General features: G+C 44.8%; 1 protein-coding gene across 1 annotated transcript in view; it reads right to left on the bottom strand.

Moving 5' to 3' along the window:
- Window positions 1-19,790, bottom strand: part of LOC143986780 (uncharacterized) — a 133,716-nt gene that overhangs the window by 35,065 nt on the left and 78,861 nt on the right. The gene's annotated exons all lie outside the window — the stretch shown is intronic.

The following is a 19,790-nucleotide window of genomic DNA, read 5'->3' as shown; positions in this document are numbered from 1 at the left end:
TCAGCGCTCTTACACTTTGAATGATAATTAAGTCATTCTACACTGTACCCAAACCACTGTTTTTTTTTATTTTTTGCAATATAAGCAAAAAAATATAAATTTTTGAAAAAAAACCCACATTTTTTTAGTTTCTATTGTAAAATTTTGCAAATAAGTAATTTTTCTTCATAAATTTGGCCCAAAATGTATACTGCTACATATCTTTAGTAAAAATTACCTACCGTATATACTCGAGTATAAGCCGAGATTTTCAGCCTCTTTTTTGAGGCTGAAAGTGCCCCCCTCGGCTTATACTCGAGTCATCGCTGTCTGCCCGCTCGATCAGCGTGTCGAGCAGACAGACAGCGGCCATTCTATAATTCAAAAGCCGCGCCTCCGGCTCCGCCTTCGCCTGTGATAGGCGGAACACTGAATTTCCCAGCAGCCTGTGTTCCGCCTATCACGGACATCGTATCATCCTCGTACTACGGACGAGGATGATACGATGTCCGTGATAGGCGGAACACAGGCTGCTGGGAAATTCAGTGTTCCGCCTATCACAGGCGAAGGCGGAGGCGCGGCTTTTGAATTTTACAATGGCCGCCGAGGCGCCGACGAAGAGGGCACGGGACGGAGGCAAGGCAAGGCACGGCACGGGACGGGACGGGACGGAGGCAAGGCAAGGCACGACACGGGACGGAGGCAAGGCACGGCACGGGACGGAGGCAAGGAGGCAAGGCACGGGACGGAGGCTCGGGACAAAGGCTCGGGACACAGGTAGGCTGGACACACACACACACACACACACACACACACACACACACACACACACACACACACACACACACACACACGGATGGATGGATGGAGACACACACACACACAGGGATGGATGGATACACACACACACAGGGATGGATGGATGGATGGAGACACACACACACAGGGATGGATGGATGGAGACACACACACACAGGGATGGATGGATGGATGGATGGAGACACACACACACAGGGATGGATGGATGGATGGACACACACACACACAGGGATGGATGGACGGACACACAGGGATGGACGGACACACAGGGATGGACGGACACACAGGGATGGACGGACACACACACAGGGATGGACAGGCATGTCTCACCCTCGGCTTATACACGAGTCAATAAGTTTGCCAGTTTTTTTGGGGGTAAATTGGGGGCCTCGGCTTATATTCGGGTCGGCCTATACTCGAGTATATACGGTAAATTAGTGTATATTATTTGGTCTCTGTGAAAGTTATAGAGTCTTCAAGCTATGGTGCAAATAATTTAAAAATGATCATATCTGATCACACCTGATGTACTGAAAGACCCTAACAAGCCAGGAAAGTACAAATACCCCCAAATTACCCTTTTTTGGAAAGCAGACATTCCAAGGTATTTAGTAAGAGGCATGGTGAGTTTTTTGAAGTTGTAATTTTTTCCCACAATTCTTGGGAAAATTATTATTATTATTTTTTTTTACACAAAATTGTCATAATAACAAGTTATTTTTCTCACACAGCCCATGCATACTTGCAATGACACCCCAAAATACATTCTGCTACTCTTCCCGAGTATAGTGATACCACATGTGTGAGACTTTTACACAGCCTGGCCACATACAGAGGTCTAACATCCAAGTAGCACCGTCAGGCTTTCTACAAGCATAAATTGCACATCTCATTTGATGACAACCTATCACATTTTTGAAGGCCCCAATGGAAACACCCACAAAATGACCCAATTTTGGAAAGCTAATACCCCAACGCATTATCTATGAGGCATAATGAGTCTTTTGAATGTTTCATTTTTTTCCAGAAGTTTTTGGAAACTGTGGGAAAAAAATTAAAACGCATTTTTTTATACAAAGTTATCCATTTATAAGATATTTCCAACACATAGCATGTGTCACAGATCATCTGCGGAGCTGATCTGTGTCTCACCTTTACTGCAGTGGGTCGTCTGGCATCTGTTGTCCACTGTCTGGTGTTTAGCTCTGTACACTCTCCAGCTATGGGTGTCGACGCCCTTCACCTGTTGCCTAATATATGTTTCCTTCCTTCTACTTCCTGTCCAGCCCCTCATGTGCTTCTCTATTTAAATTCCTTCCTAACTAGCTACCATTGCTTGAGCAACGTTTGTTTCTGAAGCTCCCCTGTGTAACCTGTTTTAAATGACTTCTCGTGAACTGATCTTCTGTGTACCGACCCGGCTTGTTCTGATTACGTTGTCTGCAGCCCGCCCTGACCTTGGCTCACTATCTGGCTTTCCTTGCTTCATCCATCCAACAATCCTTGTCTACAGTGTCTTCTGGTACTTCCCTAGTGAGCAGGGTGAACCCGGGGGTCGTGACCTGGGGTCAGCACGCAGCTAAGTCCAAACCTTCATGAGAGGGTCCCTGGCGGAACACTGGCTGACTCTTAGATTCCACGCCCTGGGGGATCCAATACATTCTGCTACTCCTCCTGAGTATGGCAATACCAAATGTGTGAGACTTTTACACAGCCTGGCCACATACAGAGGCTCAACAACCAAGTAGCACTATCAGGTGTTCTAGGAGCATAAATTACACACATAAATTCCTGACAACCACAAATCACATTGTTGAAGGCCCTTCATATGTCTAACACATAGCATGTACTGTACATACCAAATACAAACAAAAATACATTCTGCTGAGCAAAGGGTAAAGAAAATATTACCTGTGGTTTTAGTAGTACAGTGGTACACAGAGGAGAGCATCGGTCAAGGCAGCAGGCAGGAATGTGGACAGCGACAGCAAAACAGGCAGCAGGCAGGAATAGTCAGTACAGGTAGAGATGTTGTCAGCACAGCCAAAGCATTGGTCCAGATAACAGGCAGGGATGTGGTCAGCAGCAACAAAAGGATCAAAGGCATACTCGATACAGTCCAGGGTCAGTTCACGTGAAAGGCAGAAACATGGCGGATAAAAAATGCAGACGGTAGGCAGAGGCATAGTCGAGAAACAGGCCAGGGTCAGTTCACATGAAAGACAATGATATAGTTGGTTGAGGCAGGGAAATATTTATGACAGAAATTGAAAACAGGGAAATGGCAGTATTAGAAATATGGGCTAATAGTTTTCCAGAGTGTGATATTGCTGAAAGCATTCTCCGATGCAAAGGCCAGGTTGCGAGGGACAGTCGGGACAATGGAAGCTGGTGTCTTTCCTAACTTCTCTCATGGTACACACCCGATATTTTTTTTGGCGTCATCTTCCGGATCCTGATGGTGGAATATGGTCTGGAAAATGATGCTCATGTAGTCTGCTGACAAAATCCGAGTGAATGCTTTCTGGGTGGGATACTTGTTGGTAGATCAGGGAAGTGACAATGTCTTCAATAAACTTTATGAAGGTGGTGGGTGTTTCTGTTGTTTTTCGGTAGATGGTGAAAGAAGTTGAAAGGGCCAAATGAAAAAAGAAAATTGTGACCTTTTTGTACCAGAAAAGGGATTTTCTTGTTGAAAGATAGGGCTGCAACATTTGATTGTTTAAATCCACCCCCCTCCCCCATACTCGTTCATACAGGAAGGCTTGCGAACGGGACCACTTCTTCTGTGAAGTTCCACCGAGGTGTCATCATGGATGGTGGACATGATATATACGTCTTTCCTATCCATCCACTTCACAGCCAACACTTCCTCTTTCCTCAAGCTTGCCGATTCCCCCTTTGAACGGTTGTGGTAACAAGATGCTGTGGGAAGCCCGTTCGGTTTTTCTTTGTTGTACCACAGGCCAAAGTTTTTTTTTAGGTAAAGGTGGTGGAGAAGGGGCAAACTTGTGTAATAGTTGTCCATGTAAATATGATACCCCTTTTGGAGGAGTGGGAATGCCAACTCCCAAACTATTTTTCCACTTATTCCCATGTATGATGGACACTCAGGGGGCTGTATCTCGGAATCTTTGCTTTCGTACACACAGAATGAGTGCACATAACCAATGGCGCTTTCACAGAGCTTGTTGAGGTTCAAGCCGTACCTTGCTCTCTTACTTGGGATATATTGCTTGATTCCCAGCCACCCTGTGAAATGCAACAGGGATTCATCCACACATACGTTTTTGTCAGGAACATGAAGTTCCGCAAACTTCTTGGAAAAAAAATTAATTAGGGGCGAATTTTATAGTTTATCAAAGTTTTGGGGATTTCGGGGGGGGGGGGGGGGCATTGTGAGTTGTCACTGAAATGCAGGAAACACATTATAATTTCGGATCGGGACCTGGACATGGCTGATGAAAAAATTGGCATATGATGGATGGGTTTGGTTGACCAATACTTATGCATTTCATTTTTTTGTAAGCCCCATGTTGAGCGTTTGGCCTACAAACAATTTAAGCTCCCCCACTGTTAGGGGTCTCCATTCAAAAGGGCGGGCATAGCTGGAGCTGGGGTTGGTTGCAATAAATTGTTGGGCAAAAAGGTTGGATTGGTCCATGATGCCTTGAACCAATTCGTCGGGGAAAAAATAAATAATAAATAAATACATTTGAGAAAAACCTGCAGTGTTGACCTACTCACCTGGCTGTACTGTAAAAGGGGGGATCTTGGCTCACCCTGTGGTAGAAGGCAGCAACAATGGGTTTGCCAAGGCTTCTGGAAGCTGGGTTTGGGTCCTAATTCTTTGGTGTGCACTGGGCCTTTCCTACTGGGGTCTAGCAGTGCTTGTACTGGGCCTCCAGGGGTCTACCACCATTGGCACTGCTGGTAGCTGCCTGTTGTTCAGACCATCTTCTTTTTGGATGGACTGCTTCCTCCTCCAATTCGGATCCTGATGTGCTGCCTTCAAGGGGCTTATATTCTGAACCAGAATCGGAATCAGAACTGAGCAGTGAGAGCTCCCCGTTGCTCTCATCGGTCAGACTGAGTATTTGGTATGCCTCTTCTGGGGTGTACATTTTTCTGGACATAGTGGCTGTAGGTACACTGGTGGCAGGTACTCAGGTGGCAGGTGGTGAGGTGGCGGGCACTCTGGTGGCAGGTACTTTGGTGGCGGGTACTCTGCTGGCAGGTACTCTGGTGGCAAGTGGTGAGGGGGTGGGTATTCTGGTGAGGTGGCAGGTACTTTGGTGGCAGGTGGTGAGGTGGCGGGTACTCTGATGGCAGGTGGTGAGGTGGCGGGTATTCTGGTGAGGTGGCAGGTATTCTGGTGGCAGGTGGTGAGGTGGCGGGTACTCCGGTGTTACTCTGGTGGTACTCTGTTGGCAGGTACTCTGGTGGCAGGTGGTGAGGTGGCAGGTACTCTGGTGGCATGTACTCTGGTGGTATTCTGGTGGCAGGTACTCTGGTGGCAGGTACTGTGGCAGGTACTCTGATGGCAGGTGGTGAGGTGGCGGGTACTCTGGTGTTACTCTGGTGGTACTCTGGTGGCAGGTACTCTGGTGGCAGGTGGTGAGGTGGCAGGTACTCTGGTGGCAGGTACTCTGGTGGCAGGTACTCTGGGGGTACTCTGGTGACAGGTACTCTGGTGGCAGGTAGTCCCGATAACAGGTACTCCCTGATGACAGGTACTCCTGATGACAGGTCCTCTTTATTTAGGGGGGCAATCTTGGCACAATAAAACATATACTGGGGTACAGTAATGTGTAACTCACTGTTAGCTGATCTCCTCCTCACACTGAATCGTGTGTGAAGAGGAGAACCCAGCAACAGGAGTTACACACACAGTTTGTTTACATTTAGTGACAGGCTGTCATTGGACACAGCCGGTCACTAAATAGCAAATTTCATTGGCTCTTTACACTGATCGGGGCTGGGCTGTAGCCAAGGGAAAAGCCTCAGCCCCGATCATGGTGCTGCTTGTCCCCAGGGGCGCGTATGTGCGCCGTGCACGCCGCTACCCGTCGCTACACAATCAGCGCTGGCTAGTGACCGATCAAAGCCGGTCACGCTGCTCTGCCGATCCAATACCCCCATCAGGGAACGGATGTTTCCCAAGGGACACACCAGATCCCCAATCGCCGCTCTGCAGGCCCCCGGGGGCCCGCAATAGTGGTGGAAAGCCAAGGACGTCATATGACGCCCACCCAGGTTGGGAGATGACTATGGCTGGGTATTGAAGTGGTTAAATAAAACTTTGCAAAAAATAAAAAATATTTCTTCAAAAATTTCTAACAAAATGTATTCTGCTACATGTCTTTGGTGGCAAAATAAATAAATCAGTGTATATTATTTAGCCTGTATGAAAGTTATAGAGTCCACAAACCGTGTTATATATACTGTACTTGAAAATTGCTCATTCCTGATGTACTGCCTATCCTATTTGTTGAGGCCCTAAAATGCCAGTACAGTACAAATACCTCCCAAATTATGCCTTTTTGGAAAGGGAACAGTCCAAAGTATTTAGTAAGTCACGGTGAGGTTTTTTTTCAGTTGTAATTTTTTTTTTTTTTTTTTACAAAGTTGTAATTTTAACAAGTTATTGTTCACACACATTATAGGTGTTCTTCCTCCAGCAGGATAATAATTACGTTGTTCTGCATGCAATATTAGATTTGACCACAAGATGAAGACAGTGGTAAATTTACTCTTTTTGCACAATCTAGACACTGTTCACCTTTAACAAAAATGACCCATCATTCTTTAGTCTAAGGAAGAGAGAAAGATGCATCCTGGGAACTCAGACTCCATCTTAGAGACTGAAAGAAGGAATCAGCTATCGGAGCACATTGGACTAAAACTTGCATCCACTTTCATCCCCTAAACGCAGCATCGTTGGTGAGAATTACTTATCGCCATCTACAGCTTAGCTTATTCATTGTATTCCTGTATACTTCATATACTGATTATATGTATCTGTATTTGTGTTTTCTCAATAGTTTCACCCACCCTGTTTTGTTATTAAAGCTTCAAATTGACACTCAGTTTGGCTTATTGCAGAATAGGAGAATTTAGCTGCATGTCAAGCTACACACAGGGAAACGTGTAGCGGGGACAGAACAGTAGGCATATTTACAATTACACCCAATACACATTTTTCTGGTCCTTTAACCACTTGCCGACCAGCCACCGTCATTATACAGCAATAGGTCTGCTCGTTCCCGCAAATCAACGTACCTGTACATCGGCTCCTTTAAGAGCCATAGCAGACATGCGCAAGCTGCCTGAGGTGTGCCCGCGGCACGGCGGGGGACCCAATGTACATGGCTGGCAGCCACAATGTCCGCCAGCCACCCAGATAGTGGGCATGAGAGCCAGAAGGGGGGTCTGTGTATGTAAACATATAAATCCCCATTATGACAGGGGAGGAGAAATATATCTGCTGTTACAAGTAATTAGAAACAGTAGTGTGTCTCCTCCTCCAGTCAGCCCAGACCCCATACAGTTAGAAACACACATGAGGGAACACATTTAACCCCTTGATCGCCCACAAGTTCCCCAAATTAAGTAGTGTAACATTGGGGTGTTTAGCTCAAGTGGTTAGAGGCATTTTTAAGTCCACATCAGGCAGGCGTTTATAGTTAAGGGCCTGGTAGCCCACGTTTATTAAAAGGAAAAAACAAAATAATAGTCCATCCAGGAATCCCACGCAGGGGTCCAATCTTAAATTAAATACACACAATCCAAATGAAAATGCTAGCCCACCTGGCTACTCTTCAGCAGTAGTGCTGCTATAGGTACTTGCCCCTCAAGCGAGCTGCTTGGATACACACAGTCTTAGGCTCCTTGGACGCACACAGCTTCAAGCCCTTCAACACACAGCTTTGGACTCCTTGGATGCACACAGCTTCAACCCTTCAACGCACACAGCTTTGGGCTCTTTGGATGCACACAGCTTCAACCCTTCAACACACACAGCTTTGGGCTCTTTGGACATGCACAGCAGCAAGCTACTCCACTCCACCATCCCTCACACTCTACTCCCAACAGCCCCTTCGTTATATGGGCTGTGTGCAGCTGGGCACACACCCTGCTCGTTATCACCAAGACCTCGACACAGGGTTGAAGATCCCTCTTTCCTTCAATTTCACAGGGACAGAGCCTCGCTCTGTCACAGTAGGAAGAAAATACATCCATATCCATTCCATACCCTTATCATCATTTCTTGCACCAACAACTCCATTTGATAGGATTGTTAAAAACATATCCTTTCATACCTTTTTCATATTCATGGGTGTGAATCGGATCGACCCATCAGGGGCACCAATGACGTCATTTCTGACTAAACGGTCGTAGGGTAGACACGCACACACGCACTGTGCATGCACGGAACGATTGATAGGATTTGGAGCCAGTTTTAAAATCCTCACAAGGAATGCTTTTTACTTTTATGTATGCCGCTGGTAACTTTTTAAAAAAGGAAGGCAAAAGGTCACTCGGTACTATTGGAGTCTCTTTTTCTTTTTTGGATATTCGTCATCGCTGCATGCGGTCTTCCACTACTGGATTCCCTTTGGATACACATGGGGATGCTCTTCTGATGTGTAGAAACTATCCTGGAAGCGAGTGTCCTGTGATGTCGCTGGGATATCCTTGAGAGGGATATCTTTTTCTAACAGCTGCGGTTTGTTTGCTGGAGGAAGTGTTGAGGGATTCCATTTCACTAAGCCTAATTAAAGGGCTTTCTGGTAAGCCTTTAATCTTATCAAGGTGACGGGGCAACTTATGCGGTGAATGTCACATCTATACATCTGCAGTGAAGTCACCATATCACACCATATATTAATTTATGGGCTCATAAATATGGACTGTTTCATTTGTGCCCCCTATCAGGTTTATTATTGTTCAGCTGCAGGGCATCCTTCACAGGTTTTTTCACTTATTATTCAAATTCGATTTCACTTCACCTAGAAGTTTTTCCTTTAGAATTATGTCTGCTGGAACTGGTATATTTAGGAACATAGTCAGTCAGACTGGGTGCAGATGGGTCAGTTCAGATGGTAGGCAGAGACATAGTTAGCAAACAAAGGGTCAGTCCAGGCAACAGGCACAAAAGTGGCCAATAAACAGGCCAGGGTGCAGGCAAACGCAACATTGCACTGGAGTGGTGGTAATTAGAAACACTATTGCTGGATGAACTGGTTTGGTCAGAGTGGGACTGATGTGTCAGCAGTCAGGAACACTGTTGCTGGCTTACACTGGTCTGGTGACACTGGGGCTGGTGTGACAGCAATCTGGAACACTGTTGCTGACATACACCGGCGTGGCACTAGTCCAGTGCAGCCAGAAACAGTTTTCCTAATGACCATCACATCACTTCCAGTTTCACCAGATGAGTATAGTTCAAAATTATGTTCCTGATTGCCACCACACAAGACCCGTGCAGCCAGCAACAATTAGGAACACCAATTTGAGCTTTAATGGTTTGTTGACACTGAATTACTTTTTTTTGTATAATTTCCCATTAAGGGGCATGGCAGGGGGTGTGTCCTATGCCTACATACATTTGCTAATAGGTGTCCCTAGTTTCCCGCTTCTAACACAAATCCCCTCCCCCAATCTCCTTGTGGTGCCTCGCCCCACCTCACGATACCACAGGGCCCAGGACGGCTGTCCCTCCTGCCCACCCCTTGTCCCGACCCTGTGTACATGCATATCACAATGGTTAAAACATTTGTCATATGTATTTTTTCCCAAATATCTTTGTCAATTTCTGTGGAAAAAAATTGTATGTTCTATAACAAAACTATTAATTAAAAACAAAAAAACAAAAAATAGAAATACCAGTGTTTTCCAGTCTTATTAGTAGGTCTGAAATGTCCAGATCAACTAATTATGGGTCTTGAAACATATGCATAAGAAACATAGGTGTCCCATCACCAAACATCTTATTGATGAGGAGATGTTTAAGATCAACTATATCCTGGACATATCTGAATGAAGAATCTTCACAATCAAAAAAGTAAATGTTTGGGTTTTTGTAGTCCTAAGAAACTTGAAAATTGGTATTGAAATCTCTCACAGTAGCCATCAAAATAAACACACCAACGAACCACTTTACTAACACCTATGCTAACTATCCTGTGTAAAAATAGTAACCGCTCAGAAAAGCCACTCCAACTTCCGGTTCCAGCGCCACATAAGGAGGAGTTAGGCAGAGCAAGCTTCCACTGCACAAGTCTCCAAACCTGCATCCAAAGCCCCCTCACCCCTTTGGGACACCCCCTCCATCTCCACTACCCGACGAGACCGTCATGGATCAATTTGAGGAGCCTTCCCACAACTGATCACTCTCCTTCACTAGGCAGCCCTCAGCTGACACATCAGCGGCCGCCCATCTGCGTTACATCAGAGGGGGGCGGGGTCACCCATATGTCACTGGGGAACCCCATGGCTTCCCTCACCAGCGTCAGAGGGGGCTGGGTAAGGTGACGGGTGGCCCGCCCTCCTAATATAAGAAACGTCAGTGCTGGGATCCCCGCAGTGTCTCCGCAGTAGAGACAGAAGACGCATGCATGTATGGTAAGCGCTGGAATGAAAATCACCCGTCGCTGGATCAGATCAGCCATCGCTGGACCCCGGAGAGATGATCATCCATCGCTGGATAACAAGAGTGGATTAGCACCGCTGGAATATTTTTCTTATTTTTTTTATTTTTATTAAAGGAATTTTTCAAAAGTTTGTTTGTCTTATGCCGCGTACACACGAGCGGACTGTATGGCATACTTAGTTCGTCATACAATCCGACGGACAGTCCGTCGTACTTTCAACTGAACGGACTTGACCACACACGGATGCACAGTCCGTCGAAAGCTTGCCCGATGACGTGTACAGCACGTACGACGGGACTAGAAATAGGAAGTCCAAGACACAGCAAAGCACCCTTCCGCCGTGTAAATCCTTTCTGGGCATGCGCCATTCTTAGTCCGTCGAACTAGCATACTGACGACCGTACTGTCCGCTGAAACCAAAGTACGACGGACAGAATTTCGAAAAAACCGAAATACTTAGTACGCCGGACTGCACGCTGAAAAAGTCAGCTGAAGCCCACACACGAGCGGATTGTCTGCTGAAATGTGTTTCGACGGACTAAGTACGCCATACAGTCCGCTCGTGTGTACGCGGCATTATTTAACCATTTTTACACTTTCTTTGTGAAATGGTAGAGGTACTTTTGTACCCCCTTACCATTTCAAACAGGGGGGGCGGAGTCTGGGGGCCCCCTTGTTAAAGGGGGCTTCCAGATTCTGATAAGCCCCCCGCCCGCAGACCCCCACAAACACCGGCCAGGGTTGTGGGGATGAGGCCCTTGTCCCCATCAACATGGGGACATGGTGCTTTGAGGGGTCACAGACCCGCAAAGCATCCTCCCAATGTTGAGGGCATGTGGCCTGGGACGGTTCAGGAGGGGGGGCGCTCTCTCGTCCCCCCCTCTTTTCCTGTGTTGCGTGATCGGATAAAGGGTCTGGTATGGCTATTTAGGGGGACCCCACGTCAATTTTTTTTTTTATTTGACACGGGGTTCCCCTTAATATCCATACCAGACCTGAAGGGCCTGGTAATTGAATTTAGGGGAACCTCCATGCTTTTTTTTTTATCAATGAATGAATTGTGCTCCGTAATACAGAGAACACTCATTGAGTGTTCTCTGTATTAAGGGAGCCGACAATTGAAAGTGATTTTAAATACTTTTTTTTTTTTATAGACTTTTTTTCCTTGCAAAATGACACTTTGTGCAGGGACAGTTCTAAGCACGGGAAACATGCGCCCCTTCACAGACATACTATAGACACCCCCTGGGTAAGAAATTAAAAGGAATATTACACTTTTATTGTTTCACTTTAATCATTATTAAAATCACTGCTCCTGAAAAAACAGCCCTTTTTAAAACTTTTTTTGCATTGATCCATGTCCCCTGGGGCAGGACCCAGGTCCCCAAACACTTTTTAGGTCAGTAACTTGCATATTAGCCTTTAAAATTAGCACTTTAGATTTCTCCCATAGACTTGTACAGGGTGTTCTGGCTTTTCGAATTTGCCGCGAACAGCCCAATGTTTGAGTCTAACATGAGTTCGACTCAAACTCGAAGCTCATCCCTACTTGTTTGTATTCATCCATTGTGATGAAGTGTAACCAGCAAGACTAATGTGTGCTAAATTTGAAAGGGGTGTCTCTTGCATAATGTACTAGTTCCTCCATTTCTGCATTTTTTTGTGTACGCCTAAACCAATCTGCTATGAACGGCGGTTCTAGGGAGTGCCATTTTGCTGGGATACACATCTTCACTGCATTTACCATATGCATGGCAAGTGAGCAAAGGTAAGAATTTTTCAGGGTCGATGAGTGGTATAGCAAAAATTGCGCTGGTGAGTAATAAAGCGTGTAGGTGGTTATCTGGTTTGTAAGCCAGTGAACTTTTTCCAGAAGGGTTGTAATTTAGGGCATGTCCTCCAGACATGTAAAAGTGATCCCAGCTCCTCCTCACATCTCCAACAGTTTGAGGAAAGTGAAGGATAGATTTTGTGTAGTCTAAACCCTTGTACACACGGTCGGACATTCCGACAACATAATCCGTCGGATTTTGTCCGACAGATTTTGTCCGAAACTTGTGTTGCATACGCACGGTCGGACAAAGTTGTTGGAAAATCCGATCGTTCGTAATGTGATGACGTAATTTCATTATGACGGGACTACGTTCAGGCTAGTAGCCAATAGACATGTGCAGAGTAAAATATTTCGTTTCGGAATTTCGTTTTCGTCCGAAAACTTAATTTATTTAGTTACTCCCGAAATTCGTTTTCATTTATTTCGTTTTTCGTTCAAAAATTGCATTTGTCCGAAAATCCACATGAATTATGGTCGAATCTGTCTTTGAAGGCTTATGGTGTCTGTCGAATGTATAAAGAAGATTCGACGGAGCTAGTATATAGCATACTTTAGAACCCTATTAAAGTCTATGGGACTCCAACGTTCAAAATCTAAAGTGCTAATTTTAAAGGCTAATTTGCAAGTTACTGTCCTAAAAAGTGTTTGGGGACCCGGGTCCTGCCCCAGGGGACATGTATCAATGCAAAAAAAAGTTTTAAAAACGGCAGTTTTTTCGGGAGCAGTTATTTTAATAATGATTAAAGTGAAACAATAAAAGTGTAATATTCCTTTAAATTTCGTAGGGGGGGGGTTGTCTAAAGTATGCCTGTGAAGGGGCGCATGTTTCCCGTGCTTAGAACTGTCCCTGCACAAAGTGTCATTTATGCAGGAAAAAAAGTCCTTTAAAATCACTCGCAGCTATAATGAATTGTCGGCTCCGTAATACAGAGAACACTCATTGAAAGTCATTGATAAATAAATAAATAAATAAATAAATAAAAAAGCGTGGGGGTCCCCCAAATTCAATTACCAGGCCCTTCAGGTCTGGTGTGGATATTAAGGGGAACCCTGCCTCAAATTTAAGAAAAAATTTGAAGTGGGGTTCCCCCTAAATATCCATAACCAGACCCTTCAGGTCTGGTATGGATATTAAGGGGAACCCCGCGTCAAATTTAAAAAAAAATTGACGTGGGGTTCCCCCTAAAAATCCATAACAGACCCTTTATCCGAGCACGCAACCTGGCAGGCCGCAGGAAAAGAGGGGGGGACCAGAGAGCGGCCCCCCTCCCTCCTGAACCGTACCAGGCCACATGCCCTCAACATTGGGAGGATGCTTTGGGGGTCTGTAACCCCTCAAAGCACCTTGTCCCCATGTTGATGAGGACAAGGGCCTCATCCCCACAACCCTGGCCGGTGGTTGTGGAGGTCTGCGGGCGGGGGGCTTATCAGAATCTGGAAGCCCCCTTTAACAAGGGGACCCCCAGATCCCGCCCCCCCCGGCCAGGCCACAACCACCGGCCAGGGTTGTGGGGATGAGGCCCTTGTCCTCATCAACATGGGGACAAGGTGCTTTGAGGGGTCACAGACCCCCAAAGCATCCTCCCAATGTTGAGGGCATGTGGCCTGGGTACGGTTCAGGAGGGAGGGGGGGCCGCTCTCTCGTCCCCCCCTCTTTTCCTGCGGCCTGCCAGGTCGCGTGCTCGGATAAAGGGTCTGTTATGGATTTTTAGGGGGAACCCCACGTCAATTTTTTTTTAAATTTGACGCGGGGTTCCCCTTAATATCCATACCAGACCTGAAGGGTCTGGTTATGGATATTTAGGGGGAACCCCACGTCAAATTTTTTCTTAAATTTGAGGCAGGGTTCCCCTTAATATCCATACCAGACCTGAAGGGCCTGGTAATTGAATTTGGGGGACCCCCACGCTTTTTTATTTATTTATTTATTTATTTTTTTATCAATGACTTTCAATGAGTGTTCTCTGTATTACGGAGCCAACAATTCATAATAGCTGCGAGTGATTTTAAAGGACTTTTTTTCCTGCATAAATGACACTTTGTGCAGGGACAGTTCTAAGCACCAGAAACATGAGCCCCTTCACATGCATACTATAGACAACCCCCCCTACGAAATTTAAAGGAATATTACACTTTTATTGTTTCACTTCAATCATTATTAAAATAACTGCTCCCGAAAAAACTGCCGTTTTTGAAAAAATTTTTTGCATTGATACATGTCCCCTGGGGCAGGACCTGGGTCCCCAAACACTTTTTAGGACAGTAACATGCAGAATCTTTTCTCTCTGTCAAATCTTTTTTCTCTGTCGGATATTTTCTCTATATAATCTTGGACTAATAGAGGTAAGGTTAGGCACATTCGACCACAGGTTCTATAGACAGATTGTTATTGTCAGAGTCATGTCGAATCTCCTATTCTATATCGAACTGTTGTAACAATGAAAACGAAAATAAAGCATTTATTTATGTCGGATCTTTCGTTTTCGGATTTTGTGCTTTCGTTATCGTTTGTCAAAACGAAAACGAAAATAGCTGAAATTCGGACGAAAATGCATTCGGACGAAAACGAATGCACATGTCTAGTAGCCAATAGGTTTGGTCTAAGAATTTGATCTGAGCATGCGTGGCACTTTGTCCAATAGGAATTCTCTACAAACAATCGGACAAAGTCAGATCGGATCATGTTGTCGTAAAGTTTTATAGCCCAGCTCTAAAACTTTGTCGGTCGGATATTCAGACGGAAACAGTCTGATGGAGCCCACACACGGTCGGATTATCCGACAACATGGTCCGATCTGACATTTTCCGTCGGAATGTCCGACCGTGTGTACAAGGGCTAAGAGGGGTTCTATACCATCTTGAGAATATTTTGAATGCATTCTCTTGTGCAAATACATTAACTGTACCTTTGTGTATACATGTATATATAAAGTCCAATAGTGCAGCGCTACACAACAGTTTTAAATGTGATTGTCCATAAAAAACAAATGTGGGTAAAGACAATGATTGTCCATAAAAAATAAATGTGAATAAAAGACCTTTAAACGTGATTGTCCATGGACAGGTGACGGAAATCTTCCACCAAGATTCAAAGTGCATATATGAAGCACACTACACCCTTGTGCTCTCAATCTGCTTACAAGAATGAAAAAGAAGACAGGCGTATAATCATGCAATCAAAGATGGCAGATAGCAAACTTGGATGGCCCCCTCCAGACTTGATGGATGGATCACAGGGTTAACCAGGTGCATCATTGTCAGATAGAACATCAAAACTCACATCAGGGAATGGATTAAAGCAATCATCGCCAGAACAGAAGAAAAGGAGCAACAATAGCGAAGTCCGTAAGGGCCGGTTCACACTGCGGGCGATGCGAGGCGACACCAACTTGCCTCACCGCGACCTGCCACGACCTCTGCGGCGATTTGCAAATGACTTCTGTATAGAAGTCAATGCAAGTCGCCCCGAGGTCGCCCAGAAGTAGTACAGGAACCTTTTTTCTGAGTCGGAGCGACTCGAGTCGCTCCTCTCAGAACGGTTCCATTGTACAGAACGGGGGTGACTTGTCAGATTGCGGCGAGGCAAGTCGTGTCGCCTCGCATCGCCCGCAGTGTGAACCGGCCCTAAGGGTATAACACTTAAAATTTATTGTAGTCAGAACATCTAAAAATCTATGGTATATAACGTGCTTGCATCAGCCATCATGCTCTTAAAAATGCCAGCTTTCTTATTTTAAGCAGGTGCAGGCATTGTTTACAAGGTTTGTCTGGGTGCATAAGAAACCACGTCTTTCATGCACCTTATTAGCCCTATCAAAACAATATGGTGGCTTGGCATTGCCAGATGTTAGGAGAGATTACCAAGCAGTTCAACTTTGTAGAGTAATCAATTGGCAACGCCACAGTGACCTGAAGCTGTGGGTGCAAGTAGAACAGTGCCAATCCCCAATACCTCTAAGGAGGGTGCTGTGGTTTGGGGATTTTGTGGCATCAGATCTAAAAGCTCATCCCTTGATAGGGAATACTTTGAAACAATGCTTACACGCTATTACACACGTGGACCAAACGACAAAGACATCTCCACTGACCCCGATAATTGGGAGCCCCAAATTTATACCAGGGCTTTCAACCACACAATTTTTGACTCTATGGGAGACTGAGCGAACTATTGCATCAGAGTTTGTGACGGGAGATAAATGGCCTAGTATGGAGGAGCTGACTAACCTCGGGAGCCCCTAACAACTTACGTTCTGGAATGCAGCTCAATTATATTATTTTCTTCAGACTATACCAGACCTGCAGACATATACTAGACAATTGACTAAATTTGAGGAGCATTGCTCCGGACCAGAACCATTGTCTCACGTCCTCTCCGAGATGCATAAGTTACTTAACTCCCCTAGGGAGCGACCAGAACTGGCCTGTGCGTTAAAATGGAGTACAGATTTGCATCGCACATTTACTGATTTACAAATTCAAAATATGATTGAGCTTTCTTATAAATCTTCAATCTGTACCAAAATACAGGAAACGAAATATATCTATCTTTCCAGATGCATCAGAGCATTGCTGACGATGTGGTACAGATAAAGGGACGATTTTGCATATATTTTGGACGTGTCCTACGTTGACTTCTTTCTGGGCAATGGTTCAAACAATTGCCCTGAAAATTACTAATCTTCAAATCCCAAATGACCCAGCTTTTTTTTTTATTACATATTACCACTATTCCAATGAAAACATATAAAAAATCTGTCCTATGTCATTTAATAAACGCAGCTAAATCCTGTATACCTTTGTTGTGGAAACAGCAAAATCCACCGACCACAGCATTATGGCTGAGGAAGGTGGAAGATATTAGAAAGATGGAGGACCTGACATTGACAGCAACTGATAGATATGAGATATGAGATATATAAAAAGACATGGACCTCTTGGAATTTGTTTATTAAGTCAGAAGAGGGTAGTTCCCTGTTAGGGCTGTGAAACACGGATATGAGTCTGAGTTAAGCGATATGATGGATGTGTGATATCAGATGCGATACTAAGGCCGCGTACACACGCGCGGACTGTTCGCCCAACCTTGTTCGTCAAACAGTTTGACAAACAGTCCGCTCAAAATTAGCATGAACGGACTTGACCACACACGATGAACGAACAGTCCGCTGAAACCGTGCGCGATGACGTGAATGGCACGTACGACGGGACTAGAAAACGACGTCCTATACACTGCAATGCAACCTTCAGCGTGTAAATCCTTTCTGAGTATGCGCGGAACTTAGTTTGACGAACAAGCCTACACACGAGCGGACTGTCCGCTCAAACCAAGTTTCAGCGGACAGTTTTACGGAAATTTCGAAAAACTTTGTTCGTCAGACTGTCCGCTGAAACTGTCCGCTGAAGCCCACACACGAGCGGACTGTCCGCTGAAACACTGTTCAGCGGACAAAGTTGAGCGAACAGTCCGCCCGTGTGTATGCGGCCTAAGCGTCATTTTTGGAATCGTTCCCCTATTTATTTATTTATTTATTTTTTTCTCTCCTTCCCACACCTTTAAAATTGCCCTTTCCTCTCCCCCCCCCTCCCTTTTTTTCTTATCTCCTCTTTGTCCTCTATTAAGATTTGTTTTTTAAGTTAAAGTATACAGAATGAAGCAGAGGTGCTTTTTCACATAAGATGTTAAGAAGCAGGAATTTAGATTACTGTAGCAGGGATACTTAGATTTTTGAGTTCTTGTATGTATAAATCTAATATATGTTAAGTTTGTTTTGTAATATATGCTTATTATTTTAGGACACTATGATCTCCCATTCTGTAAACACCGTTACAGTATGTATATGCAATTCATTCCTGAAAAAAAAAATTAATAAGATCATATTTGAAAAAAAAAAATGCCGGGTTAGCTAGGAGTCTTTGATTTGCTTATTAAGTGGTCTTTGTTTATTGTCGCTAATATATAGACCTTGTATATTCAGTAAGACAGTGTCATTTCACATTCTAAAATCTTACATCAGACGGGTGGTTAAGGGTTTACATCTCTGGAATGCATGTTGCGTGTGGAGTACTATGCGTAGTAAATCAAGTGTATATTGCTTGCATTTGGCTGGCATTCGGAGTGTTTTAAACAGACTACTGCTTTCTACTGCTAGCAAAAGTTTAGGTGGAGGACATATAGTGGCAGTAGGTGGCGCCCTAAGGCAGAGTTTGAGCTAAAATGCAAGCTACTACCAGACCAATATAACTTAGAATGCAATTCAGAGAATATGTGTAGCCTAAATGCGGAGCAATATATACCATTACCAGCATTAAACAGTGAGAGCAGCATGCATTCATAGATTGAGGATGTGTATATAGCGATACCCTCACTTAAGAGGGCCGCAAGTTTGGTTTGGGCCCTGAGCACAGCTCCGCCAACCCCCCCGGCAATCTGCTCTACCCACTCTGGCACAGTTAGTATCTAGCAATACACATTAAATCGCTTATACTCTAAATATGTGTGTGTGCGTGGGTGGATAACTCAAGCTCATAGACAATCTTTGAAAGTATATAACTGACTTTACTTGTTGTTTTTATAAAAGGAATAACATGAATCGAACATTTGGTTTGCAACACATAAGCAGGTCCCTGCAGTAACCAGTAGTAAAGATAAACAGAGTAATCAGCATAATAAAGTATTGCTATGCAACTCTAGCGCTGCCGTTTTTCAGCTACTTCCCCGCATGGGTAAACTAACACCCAGCACTATCTACCTATGCAGTCAGGCCTGACTGATCTAGATGGAAGTCCAGTGAAACAATATTCGCTAGCAATCTTTCGGTGGTGCACTTGAAGAACAACTTTGTAATCCAAACGAATAATAAAGATAAAGTATCTGTCTTTAAACAACTCTCACCACCCGGACAAGTCCAAGTCCGTTTCCTCCGCCAATTCGTCTAGTAACAGGAATCCACCGACCTCCGAGTCTTCGATCCTTCTGGTGTACTGCAGCAAGGATGAGAAAATGTCTCTCAGGTGCAGCTAGGCTGGCAGAGGGCTCTTTGGAAAAGAGCACAAGGCCCAGGCTTCAGGCCTTGTGCCTCCAGCAGTTCAACACAGACCTCCTCTTGCTAGGAGAGGGGGGGGGTGTCCAAAGAGAGCGAACTAGGCCTCTCCCCTCCTTAATGCCCTCCCCCATGAGTCTCTGGGGCAGAACTCCAAACATCCTGGGAACCAGCGGGGTTCTGGGAACAGTAGTTTTATAGTCCTTAAAGAGACCCCGCTACACACTCCCCCACTTAAACTCTTTGGTCCCCAAAGATACATTTTTTTTTTTTTTTTAAATAAAATTTTTATTACTTTTACTGTGAATGACAAGCAGTCAATAAACATAAACAGTAGATATACAAGGAACACGGAATACAGATACATGTTTCGTATCCAACAGCCATATGCCTAAAAGCCTATATGCGTACAGCAGAATCTATGGGATCGAGAACGCAACCTAGCAAAAAGAGCATGGCAGA

This window comes from Lithobates pipiens, unplaced genomic scaffold (assembly GCF_037356315.1).
Source record: "Lithobates pipiens isolate NorthernLeopardFrog02 unplaced genomic scaffold, aLitPip1_a1.2 Scaffold_18, whole genome shotgun sequence".
In the NCBI taxonomy this organism is placed as follows: Eukaryota; Metazoa; Chordata; class Amphibia; order Anura; family Ranidae; genus Lithobates; species Lithobates pipiens.
This window is presented reverse-complemented; position numbering and strand designations above follow the sequence as displayed.